At 45.2% G+C, this 18,589-nt stretch overlaps 1 protein-coding gene across 1 annotated transcript in view; it reads right to left on the bottom strand.

Moving 5' to 3' along the window:
• Positions 1 to 18,381, bottom strand: part of LOC119174729 (uncharacterized) — a 30,983-nt gene extending 12,602 nt beyond the window's left edge. The window contains exon 1 of the mRNA XM_075895195.1: positions 18,247 to 18,381. The gene's annotated coding sequence lies outside the window, so the exon portion shown is untranslated. The remainder of the gene's footprint in view (positions 1 to 18,246) is intronic.
• Between the last annotated feature and the right edge of the window lie 208 nt (positions 18,382 to 18,589).

An 18,589-nucleotide genomic window follows, 5' to 3' on the forward strand; every position in this document is an offset into this window, starting at 1 on the left:
GCTGGTTCCGACGATTTGCGAGAACCGATCTTTTCAGAGACTGCCTCGCACATTTTCAGTGGAAGCGCCGGCCACGATGTTGCCGAGAGGGAGAAGTTCCACTTCGGCCCTTCCCTCAGAAGTACGTTTTTAGTACTATACTTTGAAAGTGTAGGTACATCAGTTTTGCCTTGACATAAGCAATCAATGCAGGTGTTCCTAAACAAGATCTTCCTAGTTTTAAAAAAAGTGGCCGGGAATTCGAACCTGCGACAAATTCCTTTTAGATTCGGTTGCGCTACTAATTGCAGGTTATTAAGCTCATGCATGACGGAACATACTCGAACATTTCGCGAATCCTCCAAAGAGAGAAATTGGGGCCAAAGTCGAACGTTCGGCTAGTTGTTGTAACGGAATCTGTATCGACGAACACGAATGACAAAGACCGCAGAAGATGCGCAGATGCCGAATCACAGTGGTACTCATTTTTTTTATGTCATGCCTGTCGTGATACTGTCGAATAATGATTTATCAAGACTGCGATGACGTGAATCGGGCATAAGATGTTAAATAAACAAAAATACCATATAAATCGCTGATCTACGATGACACCTATGAAATATGAAACGTGTTGATTGTTTTCCGTCTTGAGCCTTTGACTTAAACTCACGACTCTTTATTGCGATCTTAAACATCTCGGCCCTCATTTCAGGACTTGCTAAAGCTCCCTACGGAATTCTTTATATTGCTCTCCTACAATCATCAGTGGGAAGTTATAGTGCGTGAACAGTTGGAATATTTAAAATTAGTATTTTTTTTTCTTATTTGACTGATGCGGGTTTAGCACTCAGTTAAAATGCTACGGAGATACAGCTCTGTTAATTTTATGCTTCCAAAAGGTTTGCCTCATCTGTGATGATCATCCCATAAAAAAAGAATTTAAATTATGGATCAGCTGTGCTCAGAGTTCCTGTTCCTCGTACTGGGTGGGGGAAAACCAAGCGGCTGACACAGAAGACGCGGGTTCGATTCCCGCCACCGCAGTTTGATTTTGATGAAGGTGAAATGCTCGAGGCCCGTATATTGTGCGATGTTAGTAAAATAGATTATCCAATATTCTAGACCTCTGAACTTCAACGTTCCTTATAATAATATCGCGGTTTCGGAACATAAAATGCCGCAAACTGATAGCATTCAGACCATGCCTGACGAGAGTTAGTAATAGGAATTAAACGCACATGTATGCTCAGACAGAAGCGCTGAAGGTTACAAGCGTGAACAAAAAATGGTAAATGCTAACCGTGTAACGTGTAAATAAATAAGCATATCCGCATCGGCAGCCATTTTGTACGCGTTTATGATAATGATATACGCAAAGCTATGCTGCACGCGGAAGCATCTGCGTCGTCTCTAAGTTTGGTCGAGTTACAAGACATAAATAAAAACAATAAAGAAAGAGTGTAGCACGAAACATTATCTGTAAAGGCGCATGTGTAATGAAGTTTAGAGAACCGAACCTGTTTTTATTATCTGAAATGTATTTAGGAAACACGCCATATTCGCACTTCAGAGGTTTTCTAAAGCTCTGAAATCTCTGGAGCGTTAAAGCTATGGGCGTGACTAGAGTCCACGACTTAGTTCTTACCAGTTAAAGGCCATAAATTCTGATACATAAAAACAAAGAAAAGCGTGCAATGAAATTGCGCGAACCCAAACTAACGAACGTACATATATGCACCAGATGTGTTTTATTGTTCTCCGAGAAGAAACTAGGCCAAAAAGAGATGGAATTTTTGTTTTGCAGAAGTAGGTAGATACAAAAGTACAAGCTACATTGCCAAGTGAACAAGAACGAGTGCAAACTTTAGTGGAAGAAAGAAGAAGCGTCCTTTGTGGAGTATTTGCAATTATTGTTCGCCGGTTCTCTTTGTTACAAGTTGTGGTATACAAACGACGTGCTTTGCTTTGAAAGTGGCCTGACGACCACTGAGACGTAACAATAAACCCGAAACGCAAAGAAGAAGACAACGTTTTCGACGCCCTGAAAAAAAAAGCCCGCAGCCCGTACCGGAATTCTCTCCGTACGCTGCACCAGTTCGCTGGCCAGCTTTCCAGCAAAAGGACTCGAGAGCATCCGGAAACTACTTTTGTTAAGGTGAGAAAGTTTACAGCTTCTCCGTCTCATTCTCAAAAGACGACTCGAGAACAAAACATTCACAGTTTAGTCTTTTGTATCCCATCTCAAAGAAAGTTACACTGACGAACAAACAGTACATGCACCAGCCTGAGCGTAACGCAGCCGTCAACCGAATATGCTGCATCTTATGGGTGATCGCAATGTTGTGGTCGATACATCCTAATTCGGTATGCAAATAATTTCTACTCGACACCTCGGGGAACTTACGACGATATCATGTGATCACGGTACACTCTAAGCCGAAAAGGACTAAAGGGAGTATGCCATTGGTCCTATAGACGACTAAATGTGCTGCCACAGATTTTGAACCAATTTTGGACTAACTGCGGGAGCAACTTTAAAGGCTCAACTGTTGCCCCCGAGCACTTACTCCACTTAGTTTAAATGTTGGTCCTAGTAGAATGCTTCAGTGGGACTAACAGTTGAACCATCTGGACAAATGGCAAAAAAAGAACTGATGACACTGCACTTGTGGAGTATATTTTAGATTTATTCCAATTTAATCAGCAGTGCAGAACGAGTATATTGGTGATGCAACATGCACATATATATATATACATACGCACTATTATTTCAAAGTATAACACCGCAAACACTGACCGTCCAACACTGACCGACACTCTACGCAAACACTGACTTTTTTTTTTTTAAGTCGAGCAAAAGTCGCCTACTGGCACTAGACGAGAGGTCAAAATATTGGGTTTCATATATCCGTTAGTTCATCCTTTGTAGTGTCTGTCAGTGTTTGCGTGTTTTTTCACACGCAAACACTGACCGACACTACAAAGAATGAACTAACGGATATATAAAACCCCATATTTTGACCTCCCATCTAGTGCCAGTAGGCGAATTTCGCTCGACTTAAAAAACAATAAACATTGACACCGTAACGTGAAAATTTACATAGGTTAATTTGTAGCACCGAAGCGCACCAATCTTTTAATATTGATTCATCTAATCTTCAACATCCCTCGAGTCAGAATACGACTTATCAGCTGGCATTCGATCATGTCAGCTGAACCAGCGTTCTCGATGCTGCTGCACGAGTCCGCAAACACAAACACAGCGCTCGTGCAAGAAAGCCGGCGAAGCAGCCAGGCGCCACGCCGATGCCATACCGTATCGGCTTTCCGACGGTGTCGATAGGCTTACGAGGAGTACGGCTAAACGACCACCGGCGATCGCAACATGCGTCTCACGTGGAATATTTGTCGTCGTTATTTTATAGTCACAAAGGAACATCAGAAGGTGTCCAATGTTCGCGGTGTCTTACGGAGTGATGTAGATATCTGCATACTTACAGCGACGAGGCTGTTCGCAGGCACGGTTTTTTCCATCGTGCTGGTAAGTCGCTCGCTGTGTACCGTTGGCCCCACGATTAGTCATACCCACGATCGCCTACACCCTGTTTGATAACAATTGTCGCATGGAGAAAAAGACCTAGATTTGTCTGAGCTTTAATTCCGCAGCCTATATTTTCGGTGAAAGAAATTGTATGCGACGTTTCCTTCTCATGCGTCGGATTGCACTCACACTGGCAGCCAGCTTCATACCGATGCCGTACGAAGCCTACTTTTTCTATATATCGCTTTGAAGTTGTGGTCACTGTGCGGGTACACGACCGCTGATGAACAGCTGACTGTTATTAGCATTGTCAGTGTTCTTCGTAATTCTAACTTATTAAGCACATTGAAGCGAGTTATCCGTATTGCCCGTGTTCACCAGCTTTCACTTGGTTTCGGCCCGCCCATGCCGGCATGGTGGAAACGCGAGAGCGCTAGCTTTGCACCGACTGCGTGTTGTGCTACTTACTTGCCTCTCATAACATCTATTCGTTTCATAGTGCTTCGCTTTCACAGTGGCGTATAGCCTATATAACTTGATTTCATGATCGCCGACCACGCCGAGCATTGCAGTACAGCATCGACAGAAGGCAATCGCGGTGCAGTTGCCCTCCCCGTTGGTTCCTTCATTGCCGGACGTTTGCGCACGACACGCACTGTCACGCATTTAGTCCCTGTTGGACGAACCATTTGTCCGTAGGTTTAACGACTGCAGTTAGTCCAACTTTGGTGAATGGCGGCTTAGAGTGTAGGCAGGGGTTCTGACGCACAAGACGCACAAAACTATGGTACGTGACAGAGCACTGTCTGAGAAGGGCGTCCCAATGGTCAGACTAGAAAACATACGCGCTTTTCAGTTGTGAACAACGCAGCACCGAGAAGACAGAAAGCGAGAAGAGAAAAGGCAGCGAGGTAAACCAGACGAGCATCCGGTTTGCTGCCTTCAACAGGGGATAAGGAAATGGGGATCAAATGCCACCGAAATCCTACGATAGCATGCGACCTATTTAGGCATGGAAGCTGGTGATAGATCTGTTTTAGTGGCTAATGGGCTCCAGTTGACTGAGAATATGGGCTGCATTGGGGTCTATTATCTCAATACGCCATTAAACGAGTGCTAAAAGAAAACATGCGCTTTGTAAGTTTAGACTCAAAGTATTTTGTTGGAGCTTCATATCACTAAGGTTTGTGTTGACTGTCTGGCTAACCGAAGACAAAACGAGAAACGAATATCCTAAATGACCCAACCACACCCATACACCAGCATTGGGTAATTTTTCTTAATCTATTGGCTGCCGAACAAGAGCAAAAGTTCTCCAATTTCGCGAAATGAGCACGTCATTTTTTTGTTTGTTTTGCGTGGTACAATGTATACCGTTTAGGTTAGCTCTCAAAGTTTATATATACCGACGAATTTCAGCTATAGCTGCATGCAGACGGCTTCATTATGTATGATGTCATGGTGATAAAGTGTGGGAAACCTAGAACGACGTCGTCACCAGTCGCGTTTTGCGGGTGCCTGTCACGGTTTGTCATGCATCTGCTCACGATTAGGGCAGCCTTCCTTTGTTATAAGTGAAGGAGCAATTTTTTAGCACACTTTAACTTAAGGTCTTTTGTATTGCTACTAGAAATCGGTAATATTTTTCATTCGTTATTTAACGGGGGAAACACACAGAATGAATGTGTTTAGGGAGTGTGAAAGATATATAGTACGTAGAACAAGCAATCGGCTTATGATTACGAAGCGTGAGAGAAACAAAAGGGGGGTAGGGGGACAAAGCAGAGAATACACAAAGAACAGGCGCTGGAAGAGCGTTCTCGCTCTTCGCACAGCTTCCTTGCTTAAGCATGCTGAAAGTACATGCGTATTCATCAATGCTCTATGGCAAATGCAGAATACAGGTACTTCCAACGCAGAGTATACATGGATAAAAATTACTAGTTTTATATGGATCACGTAGTCACTACAACATAATGCGATCATTTGCCCTTCGTTGCCCTTAGCTGCCTACTTGAACCATGAACATTTAATACCTATTTTAGGGGCGAAGCTACTTATGGCGTCACCCGTTCGTCCCGTTATCGTTTGTAACCACCGGTGGCACATACCCGTTTGTAACCACCGATGGCACATACCTGAGAGAGCGGGTATGTTCCACAGGGGATAGACTTTAAGGGGCGAAGTTCCTCAAGCCGTGGGTCGTGCGTCCTCGCTGTATGTAGTAGGTAGACACCTCTCGTTTAGTTCTTGGAATGCCGCTAGGTGGCGTTTCTTCTATATCATCAATATATGATGAAAAGATGCGAGATAATGGTACTTGGAGTGTTCACTAGACGGACGGACGGACGGAGGGACAGAGGGACAGACAGACAGACAGACGCACGGACGAACAGATCGACCCACGGTTGGACGGACGAACTGATGCACGAACGGATGAACGGACGCTTCGCCCCTCTCATCATCATTCAGTTTCTGGATAAGCTGCGATTCTTTTAAAACAGAGCTGTTAAAGATAATTGCATCATGAAGATCCGGCACGCGCCATTTACGTCCTTTCTATCACTGCCTGCCTCTTCTTCCTCTTCTGTGTGTACTCAGATTTGGGTGCACGTTAAAGAACCCCAGGCGGTCAAAATTTCCGGAGCCCTCCACTACGGCGACTCTGATAATAATATGGTGGTTGTGGGATGTGAAACACCACAAATCAATCAATAAATAAATCTTCTTTCTCTTCTGCTTCGCTACCAGAAGACATGAGCCGATTTATTCGGCGCTCGATGTCGTAGCTTCAAGGGTGAGAGAAAAAAGGAAGAAATGATAAGAGAGAAAAAAAATTCTTTGCGAAAAGAAAAAATTATGGCGGAGAGAAGATACGAATCCGCGTACACACGAGCCGAAAGCGAATGCCCTAAACAATCGGCTATATACAAGCACGTTGGTAAAGCAAAGTATAGCCTTGTATACTAAAATAGTAAGGAAAATGTTAGGAAAGGTAAGTAAGGGGGAGGAAGAGAGAAACGAAGGGAAAGGAGGAGGAGAACGAGTACAGAGGTATAGAAAGAGAGGAAGTGTGATAGTCGGAAAGGAATAGAAATAACAAATTGACGGAAGGAAACAAAAGAAATTAAAGGAAACGATAGAAGGTGAGAGACCGACTACCGAGCAAGAAAGATAAAGCGAAAGAAATAAGAAAGGAAAGAATTAGACATGATAGAAGGTGATATACCTTCAACACGGAGAGGATGACACAGAAACAAATATGTAGAAAGAAAGAAAGAAAGAAAGAAAGAAAGAAAGAAAGAAAGAAAGAAAGAAAGAAAGAAAGAAAGAAAGAAAGGCTCTTTAGAAAGAGAGAAAACGATACACAGCGAAAGAAATAGAAAAAAATGATAGAAAAAGAAGCAACAGCATGAATAGCCACGTGAAGTTAAGTATAGCAAAGGGTTAGAAAGAGTGAGGTGAAAGGGCAAAAGCCGAGCCAAGTCAAGACATGCTAGACGCCGACCATGCTCTGCACGTCCTTGCGCTACTCAGTGCAATCGATTAATAAGCGTCAAAGCACTATGACTAAAGGCTTGTAGGTACCGACGCTTCTGCGCAACAGCCGTTCCTACAAGGAGCCATCAAGAAGAAGATGAAAAGAGTGGTCTGCAGCACCTAGACGGCTCACATATCTGCCGGCGACGTTACACCGATTTCACACACACCTGGCGGCCCGCCTTTGTACTCGCGCAAGGTCGCTGCACCATCACCAGCGACAACAACAATGTGACAGTTACTACAAGGCTCTCCTAGTCTCATGTCTTGTGAGTCTAAACCTGTTTCAACACACTGCACGTGCTCCCATGAACAACGATAAACCACGAGCTCTATCATCACCACGCAGTGGAGTGTAAAAGACGCCTGTCTTACGCAACCAAACCATCAATACCGACAACAAAGGACCACCATTATCGAGACGAAAGAAACGCTTTTGTAGGTGAAAAATAAAAAAAGAAGGTTATAAAGAAGGGAATCTCGAAAGGCACCATTCATCTTCCCTTTGTGTCACTGCCTACCCTTCGCCTCAAACTCTTCGGTCATTTTTGTCTTTTTGATTTTTCGTTTCATCGTATATAGCTTATGCGCGCACACAGCTAGGCCTCGTTTAAGAACAACAAAAAGAGGCGTGTGATGTCGAACGACTAAGCGGCGGCCTGCATAAGCGATGTCCGTCGAAACGATGACAAGAGAAACTCGCCCCTAGCGGATACACCTGCTTCATCGTCAACGTCTTCTCTGTTCATTTATTTCTCACGGCAACACCGCATTTCGTCGTTTCATACCCGAGTCGTGCATCGCTCGGTATGAAAGTGAAAATAAAGTGAGAGCACGAGGATAAAAAGGCGCATTGTCGAGCAAAATAATAGAAAAAAAGTACCACGTGTCTGCGCATCGTCTCGGCATAAATCTTGAGAGTGTCGACAGCTGCAGAGCGTAATGATTCTCGTTGCTCACCGTGAAGCCATTAAAGGCTTGTTTCTCATACTTTTCATCACGCGCGCCCGGAGGCCTGTCTCAGGCGTGAATCTCGTTTTACGTCGTGAAAAAATAAGCAAAAGTAACAAAACATAACAAAGAAAAGCCTGGTGCGTGACAGCTAAAACGAAATTCGCGGCAGAGCGCGACTGTGCACGGAATCCGAGGCCACCTTGCGTACTCCTTTTCTACACTTTTCATTTTTTGCATGAACTAAAGATTCTTGCGTTCACAGCGAAAGCGAAAGTACGGCTTCATACAGACACAGCTGGCTCTTTCACACTAATTGACGTCAAGTTTAATGCAACTCCGAACAGCGCATGAACAAGTCTTGCGGGCGGGGTGAGAGTATCTCGAGTCCTATACCCTCTCACAGTTGTCGTCTTGGCAGACACGTTTTTCACTTAAGCTCACTCTTGCATGTCACTGTGTAGTCGCTGCGTAGTCGCTGCGTAGTCGCTGTGCAGTCGCAAACAATGCCGACTAACACAGCGACGCCGCGAGAGTCTTCCGTACCGGTAGTGCCTTCTTCGTGTCACGTTTTTCGTCCGCTATTATGCTTTACTTTTTTATTTTGTTCTTTTCTTTCCTTCCTACTCGGCGTTCTTATTTCCTCGCTCCTTTTATTTAATTCCCCGGCACGACTTGGCTGAAAGGACCTCCTGTTAACTCGAAGATGCTCGGGGCATATAACAATGCGGACGCATAGACGTGAAAAATTGTCTTCCGCACACCGCACAGCTCCGTATAAAACCGTGGCACCTTTATTTCTGCTTTTGCTTTGTTCCTGTTCTTCCCGTTATCCGACTGTGCTTGATTGTGTGCTTGTGTTCTTGCTTGCTTCCGCGCTCCTATTTTAATGTGAGGCGCTTTGGAACGCTCTGTTCAAGCGAGACAGGAGCCGCTGTCACGCTCGGGCATCTAGCGTTTTTTTTTTCTTGTTGCTTTGTTGTTTTCGTTGGTTTATCGCGGAAGGGTGCTTCCGTGACTGTGTTCCAGGCTTACTCTCACTTCGACTCACGAAAGTTAGTGGCATCGCAGCCTCCAGAAAGATGTGGTCGCTGCTCATCATGGACCACCTTACGGCAATTGTGAAACCTAGCTTCGATGAATCGGCTCTCAACTTTTATCGCCCATAAGACATCATTTAACATGTGATGTCTTTTAGGTAATATGTTACGCCGTCGTGGTGGCACATTAGTTACGGTGCACGGTTGCTGAGCCGAACGTGTCAGGTTTGATCCCGGAAGTGGTATTTTGGACGGTAGCAAAACGCAAGAAGCCGATGTACTGTGTGATGGGTGTGCACGTTGAAGAACCACAGGTGTTCGAAACGGCTGAAGCCCTCCACTACGGCGATCCTCGTAATCATATCGTGGTTTTAGAACATGAAATCCTAGTTGGTGTTACTGTTGCCGCTTTTATTCGCCGCAACTAACCACGAGGCATCAAATCGCTCATATGGCAACTCTGCATAATGTATCACTGTCGAAGCAAAGGGTAACCACACTCTTCTCTTCAAGCCTCTTCATTTATACATACATTTACGTGCGCCGTAGGTGATGTGTACCCATCCCTTCTTTACACCTATTGGTGCGTCCAAAAGCACCGAAGCTATGCAATGCGGCACGCCTGCACTAAATTACGTCACCTGAGATTACGTCAGAGCAACCGCACACATCGACAAGACGTAGTTGCGTTGCCGGGCGCTGGAACAACGAGGAGGAGCTAAGAGCCGCACCCCAGCCGTTCATCTGCCGACGCATGTTCAGGAGCAGTCTGTGCAGAGTCGAGATCCCTCCATCGATGACGGCGCTACTCTCGAAGAGATGTGACATGCTCTGCTCAAGGCGCCTACTTCCATAACACCACCTGCCAATGCGCGGCTCGGCCCCACCGCGCGATGCGCCGATCCCTCGCACGTTGCCTGCGCGGACGTGTTGACAGCGGGAGGCGCTGGTTGGATATGGCTTATGTGAATACGCCAAAGTGGCGAGACTAAGCCCCCAAGTGTTCGGCTCTGTATTGTTCTCTGCGGCCCAGCGGCGTCACAAGCTAGGAAGAGCCACTTCTCGGGTGGAGATCAGTGATCACTGAACCACTGGGGGCAGCAGTGTGAACATATGCAAAGTACCCTGGTCTAATCAGCGAATGTCAATACGCAGGCCTGGCCAACACATTGACGCAAAAAAAATAGAAAGGTATACGTTAGCGTCAATGGAAAGAATGTACATCTGACAAAACCTTCGTAGCCAGGAGGGAGAGGTGAGGGATAGAAATGTGCTTATGTGTGTTTATGTGTCTGTGTGCATGTATAAAATATACACATTGCATGCATACTTTCTTACACAATGAACTCATTTGTAACGTCAGATTCTGACGTCATACTAACAGCACGTCAGACAAAAGTTTTGCAACTCCTCTTGGTCTTGAAACACTGACAAGACGGATTGAACTATATACACAGGTGCTTGCGCAAAATGTAGGTTCGCAGAGTATCGCACGCCTTTTAAGTGTAATCGGTTATAGTTTAGTGTGATATAGAAGAAAAGGCTGCCGATTGATTTGTTATTCCATCATCCGAAAAATAGTGCGACAAACGTGGGCGTTCTAAGGTAATCATTTCTACGAGGCTTCAACACAGGTATAGTGGATGCACTGACTTCATAGCACATCAATTGGCTCAGTTTGTTGTTGCCATTCATACGGAAAAAGTGCGCCGTGTCTTGGTTATATCTTGTTAACACCATCAAACGCTGTATTTTTGATGCAGCATGTAAGCAAGCTTTCAATAGGGTCCCGGCGTCTGAAGTGGCATTTAATTTCGAGACCAATCCGAGTATCAGGTTAGCCCTGCTCAGAAGTGTTTTCCTTTTCCGCTCTCAATTACCATTATATGCATTTGCGTTAGTAGCTGCAAGCTTATACTATATATGTATACTATCTTCTTATGCGTAAGAAGCACGTGGCGAAGATTGAATAACTTTAAAATGACTTGTCATGACTCCTTAGCTGCCTTCAAGGTTATGACTAAGACGCATCAACCAACATGCACTTCGGCATATAACGGAAGTCGCCGCCACAGCACAGCCACATAACACAAGCTTCTTCACCCGAGGTTCTGGACTTCTATTTTCTATATATAACACTCGCAGTACTTAGCTTCATATAATGCAAAGCATCAAGAATAAAGAGATGAATTATATCTTAAGCCATTACGACTACCATTCTTCGGCGTCAATGCACGTTAATATTAAATACAAACCATGGCTCAGCTAATCATCATGCGGCTGCACAAAGTGATTCATTTACCTCAACGTTAGTTTAGTTGATGTCCTCCACTCGCTTAGCACATGAAATGAACCGCTAAACTTCGACTAATTAATGCAAAAAGCAATACATGATTACGGGATTGTACTCGTGAAAAGGAGAGACAACTGACCTTCTGAGGTCATCTTAACGCGTGCTTAAACTGTGTGCACGATCTAAGTATTCGTGTCTTGATGCCTTTTGCACCCTTCAAAGTGTGACCGGCATGATTGGGAGTCGCACCCGCACCCGCACTGCATCCATGCAACTATTAATGAAGAATGTCCGGTTTCTTAGCTGCATCTAGCACTTTAAGCGGGACCTGATTAAGAGCGGTCGTCCCACTAACGTCACGCATTGATCGTTATGACTACCCTTGTATCCCCTACTGCAGTGTATCCCTCTCTGAACAATGCTATTTGTAAAAAAAATGAAGTTATGACTGAGTCATTCCAATCCGCAATGACGACACGATGCACGTAACAGAAAACTGCATTCTAAAATTTAACCATATGAACAGCAGGAGTGGTTTATCAAGCCACGCCACGCGCTGCTGGAGAGACATGGACTGCACTTCCTACTCTGCATAGCGGCTGGATACGGCGGCGTTCCAGTCGTTGTAGCGTGCAGCAATTATAGAGCCACCCGACGAGCGCGAGTGCCCGCGTGTTACCTCGCCACGCCGAGACCTTTCAAACCTGTTACCGCTACGCCGGCGGCGGCGCCGGCGTGTGTGTGCTGATCGTATCGCATCAGAAGCGCCTTTTCACGGGTCAGCGGTCCCCTGATCGACATGGATGCAGATTAAACGAGCGCTATTCTGGTATGTGGCGGACGCCTAATAAAAAAGAAAGAAGAAAAGTATAAGAAGGAAGAAGCAGGAGCTCTGTGTGCTGTGCGGCGCGAGCCGTTTGATACGGCTTTGTCAGCTAACATCGATTCGAGGCGCTTTTTTGAAGTGAGCTCCCCTTGTTCTACGCAGAGCGACACAATAGGCACGCGCATAAGGAAATCCGCTCGGCGTTGTACAATGGCTTCGTTTTGTGATATTCGCTTGTTTCTAGCCGCATGCAGGCAATCAGCAAAGCATCACGTTTGGTCTCTATAAGGAAGTTATGTAGGGCTCCTATATATACGGGCTGTTTGTACACAACGCGTCTGCGTGAGCGGTGCTTTCTGAATGAGCGAGAAATGAAAGAGAAAAGAAAGAACGTCGAGATTCTTCTGATGCCCCCATGATGTGATTCTTTTATATGTGTTCTCTCCGCGAAAACTCGCCTTGAATAACGGTAAAACGGGACTTGAAAGTAATAAGAAGTTAGCAAGAAACATTTAAGCTTGCTATGATGTGGTTCAGGTGCACATTTAAGGGGGGGGGGGTAGCACAGACAGGTGTGAAACTACTACTGCTCATCGCTCTGTTATTTTTAAAGCAAACTTTACAAAATCTTGCAGGCTGCCTTAATAAGTATTTTGATATATGTTTCGTGAATTTGACAAGAAAATGCGGAGCCGTTCTCAGAATAATAAAAAATATATAATTTGGCTTTTTTTGGTGAAACATCTCCTGTTTTTTGCATGTGCCCAGGGTATCTGTCTAAAGCAAAACAATAATTGTAGGCATGACCTTCTCTTTAGGCTAAAACATAAATGTTTTATGACTAGAATTTTAGGGCTTTTCTCTAAAAAATACTTTTGTAAAATACAATTGTAGTGGCGAGAACGTCCTTTTGCTTCACAAAAGACACATGACAATCAGAAAAGAGTCACAAAAGTTTGCATTTGATAGCACCATCGGCTACAGTAAGAATGCTACTTTTCTGATTAAATGTATAGTGTTCGGAGAAAACATCAAGGTCGAGTAGCTGCAGTGCAGCCAAGGGATCAGGCGTGTTTGGGCCCATTTTCAAATGCTTTCCACTGAGCGTAAAAACTAGCCACTTCGTGTTTCTCAGTAGCGCTGGAATATTGTGCCATGAAAATTTGAAAGTCCCATTTTCAGTGCTCTTTGTCCTCCATTCCCTGCTTAATCGTGTTCGCCATAAGATGCTAGATAGCCAGGAAACTGGTTTTCTGGTTAGTTTTTTGGCTACATTTAGCAGTTTAACCGTGAACCGATTGACAATGTAATCGAAGGCAATGATCCCTGATTAGACTGAGGTGCTGATTGGTTCTGAAACAGCCATCATTATGCTTTAAAATATTGTGGCGTGGCACACATATGGGGATCCCCCAATACTCGTGATCTAAATCGCGCGTGCGTATTTCTATAATGCTTACTTAGCAAATCAACACAGTGACGTAAGGTTTACTATAAAACCCCTACATTTTCTCTATTCTAGGAACCTTAGTGTACACCTATTGTGATATCTAGTGCTGCAAGGCGAGTGCTACACTTTCAAAGAGTAAAACCAGTGGATGAGATGCAATGGGTTGGTGAGGGGTAATAACCCGCAAACAGAAACATACAACTGCAGAGTTCTGTCAATTTATTATACCAGACAACTAAGGCCAACATCATCGACTAACATTATAGCTAAAGGTAATGTTCCGATCACAAATCTGTCTGAGTATTGGATCTCTGCAGCTGCTACGCTTATTAGTATATACTACATTGATGATGTTTATCCTGTTATAGTGCAGGGTAAGACCATTCATGTGCAGTGCGCCTGAACAATGGATTGTCATTGTCGTCATTTCACGCCAACGTCACGAATGTACACCAGACAACATAAGTTCACTAGACGTAGGATCTGCGGAAAATGGGAATTTCTGCTTTGTTACGTGCATGACGACTCTAATCTCGCGGGTGTACACGTCGCAAGAACCCCTACATGCTGGAACAATTCACCCTTTTCGCAATTCGCAAGTTCGCTTCTCTTCGCTGCATATTTGCCCATGTAATTGTGGCACCAGTCGTGCTTCAAGCGGAGACGCGGTCCTAGTTGAATGTGCTGGAGATTATCATTTATTAGTGTTTATATCAAGAGAGCCCATCCTAAATTTCCCATGTCATTGCGTAGGCAAACCGCGCTTGAGTAGGCTATTCGCAGTAAGTGACTAGCCGCCATTAGTTGTCCAAACTGCATAGCAGAAAAGCTAACTGCACAGTTTTGAAAAAGGGTCACCAGTGCATTGCGCCTACTAACACCCCTCAATGATTCAGGGGCTTAGGTGTAAAGCGGAAATATTGCTTTCTCGTCTATTTAACGTCCCGCAAACCTTCCCAGTGTGATGTACATGCATGTAACTGGAACCACCACGGTGGTTCTTTAGTGCACTGGATCATAGAATAAACCACGTTCGATTTCACCAATATGATGATGAAGAAAACAAAGCTTATGCTTTATCTGCTAAAGCTTCTTTGTTACTACCAATACTATTAATGCATGCTCACCCTAAACGTAAAACACTGAGTAAATACCTCCTGTTTAAGTACACCGCACATATGGCTAACCAGCGAAGCTGAAACGCTCAGTCCTGGTGTTTAGCACGAGCTGGCATCTATCGAAGTGTGTTCTGTTTCATGTCCACTCAGCTGGTTGACGTCGTGTCTATGCCGTAGTATAGCACGAAGTACTATGAATCATTAACTACCTTTTTTAAGTGCTCTGCTGCCAAATATCATGCCTAGCTAAGACAGCTTATAAGTCACACACATATTAGAGTGCTTGCAGTGTTCAAAAACGTTCACGAGTTATTCTAAACACACTGTTATCCTCGATGAAGTAACGTCTTGCAAATAGGACAGCTTATTGCTCTCCCATGAAAGAGTACATCGTACTCTAAATCGTCTAAAATTTATTCTAAACACAAGTATGACCCTTTCTGTTAGCACATTTCTTGCATAGTTGTTTGTTAACCTAAAGTGTATTAATGCAGTCTGTGTAAAATGGCATCTAGCGTTTGCTTAATTTACATTGACGCAGTTCAGAAATGTTGTAATTCATGAGCGCCTCTAGCGCTTTCATGTACTGATTCAATAAACGTTCCTTTGTGCACGTATTTTGACCTCTCTACCCCGGTAGAATACAGAGTACTTCGAATCGTTTGCCATTTGTTATGAACGCACATGTGCAAGCTTCAAACCTGGAATTCGACTAATTTAGCTTGAAGGATTCTGAAGGGACCTTGAAGAGTTTTGTCGGGAACAATTTATGTTGCTGGAGGTGTATCATCCCTTGTTGCAAATGCTGCCAAAACCCGAGCAGAAACTAGCGCTAGCGCCCAGCCCCTGTATGTTAGCATTGCGTCATAGCGGTTACCGCTCACCCACAAACCACGACATTCTCCCACGTTGTAACTTGCCTGTAATGATAGGCTTCATTGCTGGATGTAATTTTTACCGAGGTGGCCAGAAGTTGGTAAGAGCTGTTCGCCATTGCTGCTCATAATTGAGTTCCGATTACCAATTCCAGAGCTTGGCCATCGGCACACGTACAAACGTGTTATTTTCCCGAGTAATCAAACACGCTGAGAGCGCCAGTCGTCTCAATTTCATGCCCGATCAAACAGGATCCGACACCAGTACGCGTTCTCCGTTTCTGCGTTTTTAACCTCCCCCTCCGATTCACCTTCATTCGCACCGCATAGCACATATATCCAGAGTCGGAGGCGCAGCGTACCGGAACAAGAATCGGGGCCCGATGCACACATGCTCTCTATTTATTCTAACGCAACCCCCTTGCCCTTCCCCCCTCTTCCGCCATCACTTGTACTTTTCTTCCGGCACGATTTGATCCCAGTGACTGCGCGCGTTCGCCAGAACATCTAATGTGCACGTACATACATACAGCGCGCACACACCTGGTGCGTATGATTTGCCACCCCCCCCGCTCCCCCCAGTCATCATCAGTTCAGTCTTTCTTCGCAACGGACCGAGAAAAAAGGTCTACGCAGAAAGTCTTGTGTTTCCTGGACGACCAGGCTTCAGCGATTTGGGAAGATGCGGCCGGCGGTTATCTTTCTTTCGCAGTGATAGATGGAGCGGCCAAATTGCGGTATAGACTTGAGTGGTTCGTAGCCTCAGGCAATGTAAAAGACGGAGGTCGTCTCTGTGAACGACGGCGCGTCATATAGTCGTCCTCAGAGGCAAGCTTTTGGCACGGGGTGAGAAGGGGGGGTTCCTAAATTAGGGTCAGCGGCCAAGAGGCCATTGTTGTTGCCGCAAATGTGAGGTGCGCGTTATACACGTCGCGTAGTATAATACGTGGCGTCCGTTTGCAAGAGGGAAGAAGCGTGTCCGGACAGCGCCGCGGTTTCTCGGCGATGCTCTTCCGCGATTCGCGGCTGTCAGCTGCCGCGCGGGATTATTTTTTTTTTTTTCTCTCGCGGTGGTGGAGTCTGAATGCGCGACGTGCGTTTGCATGGAGCGCGTTTCGGGAACAGAGTTGTCCTGTGGCTGTTGTATGCGTTCGCGCGCACTCTTGATCTTCCTTTCTTTTTTTTTTTGCCTTTTCGTTCTTAAAAAGGGGCACTATTTCTTTCGAAAGACACTTACGAACAACGGCAACAAAGGCGCTTGACACGTAGGACAATTTGCGTTCACGCCGAACTGCGATGTCGAAAACTCCGAGCCAGTTGACGTGCGCGGTACGAGACGGGGATTAGGAAGTGAAGATGTGGCTTTATAAAAGACGTTCACGTGTCAGCAATGACATCTGGAGAGTTGCAGTGCGGTCTGCAGTAGTTTTCTTCTTTCTACCTGATTTTCACGCTGGCAGAGCATATTAGCATACTTGAAATACGTTTAACATACTGTTGCAGGGATAAAAAGAAAGAAGACAACGTGTAGATAAGAATGTAAAAGGCTATTCATGGTAAATATTTTTGCAACTCTACACTATGGTCAACCGAGAAGCGTAAAAACAACAATGGGAAGGTAGAATAAAAAAATAATGAGTGTTGCTGACGCGCACACACCTTGCACCAAATAGATCAAAGTTGTACTTTGGCTTTGAATGAAAAAAAAAAATGGAACTCAGCTGGACCTGACGGTTATGCCATGTTTGTTATTTACAAAGGGTTAACACTTTGTAGTGATGTCTCAATAGGGCGAAAAATACATTTGTAACCTGCACTTTCTTGTACTCTTGAAAAGCTACATTCTTGTTTCTTTCTTTGTGAGATTTGCTCCTATGCATGAACTTTTCATCTAGCACATTTTTTTTTTTAAGATAATCAACCAGCGTGTCTTGACGCACCCTTACTAGCTGGTATACGTATTCAATAAGGAACAGAGAACTGTGAACACTTGAGGAGAACGTTCTGACGTGACAGTTACAGAATGTGTAAGTAATGAAAAGGTTGTGGGAAACACATCATAGTGAAATGGACGTTCAAGACATCAGCTCATGCCACTGCAACATCCTCGGCGGCCCTATGTGGTACACGGCCACTTGCGACTTTCGCGACAGTCCCGTCGGGGTCAAACAAGATTTCTGACGCTTCGACATCGAAAGGTTTGCAATGCCCAAGCCTGAGAAGATACACGAGCTAAACCAGTACTACGCGTGAACTCTAATGCAACCATACACGGGCCTTAAAACAGATAATAACTCCTTTGGCACAACATACCCACGAATCTCTAGATCCGCCACCTGCCGGAATCGAAGCACTGCGACGGAAAGAACCGGAGGTATCGCAGATTGGTGAGTGCACAAATACCATCGTATATCCAAGTGCTGGTGAAATAGAAAAAGGAGAGATACGTCGGAATCATCGCGGCTTCATGGCTGGTCGCATCCGCATCCAAACCGATCGCTGCACGACTCCCTACCAGCGGGTGTCTCTATGTAGGTCACGGGGAATTCTCGCGTACTCCTGCTGGAACTTCCAGAGGGACCCTGTCCTGGCTGGATGCCATGTAACAACCGGAGCCGACCCACGAAACTCACCTGGAACCGCTGGCGAAGAACCAGTAGTAACTTCAGTGCACGTAGGACGCCCGGGCTGGACGCCGAGTTTCACAAAGCTACAAGAAATAGTCCCGCCGCTTCAAAGTCCGGACGGGGGGGCCGTTGCCACCCAGAAGATGCAAGAAGACCAGTGCTGGACAGGGAGCCACAATGAAAAGTGAAGGTGTCATGCGGGGTCCATGGGCGGTTTTATACGATGAGGAGAAGGGGTTGCACGCGGTGGAGGCCTCTCGTCCGCTCTCCCCTTTCTCCTCGCCGGGTCATCCCCGGTCTCGTAGTAGAGAGGAGAAAACAGCGTGCCGGCATTGTTTTATTCACTCAC

Source organism: Rhipicephalus microplus, chromosome 5, assembly GCF_043290135.1.
Source record: "Rhipicephalus microplus isolate Deutch F79 chromosome 5, USDA_Rmic, whole genome shotgun sequence".
NCBI classification, from domain to species: Eukaryota; Metazoa; Arthropoda; class Arachnida; order Ixodida; family Ixodidae; genus Rhipicephalus; species Rhipicephalus microplus.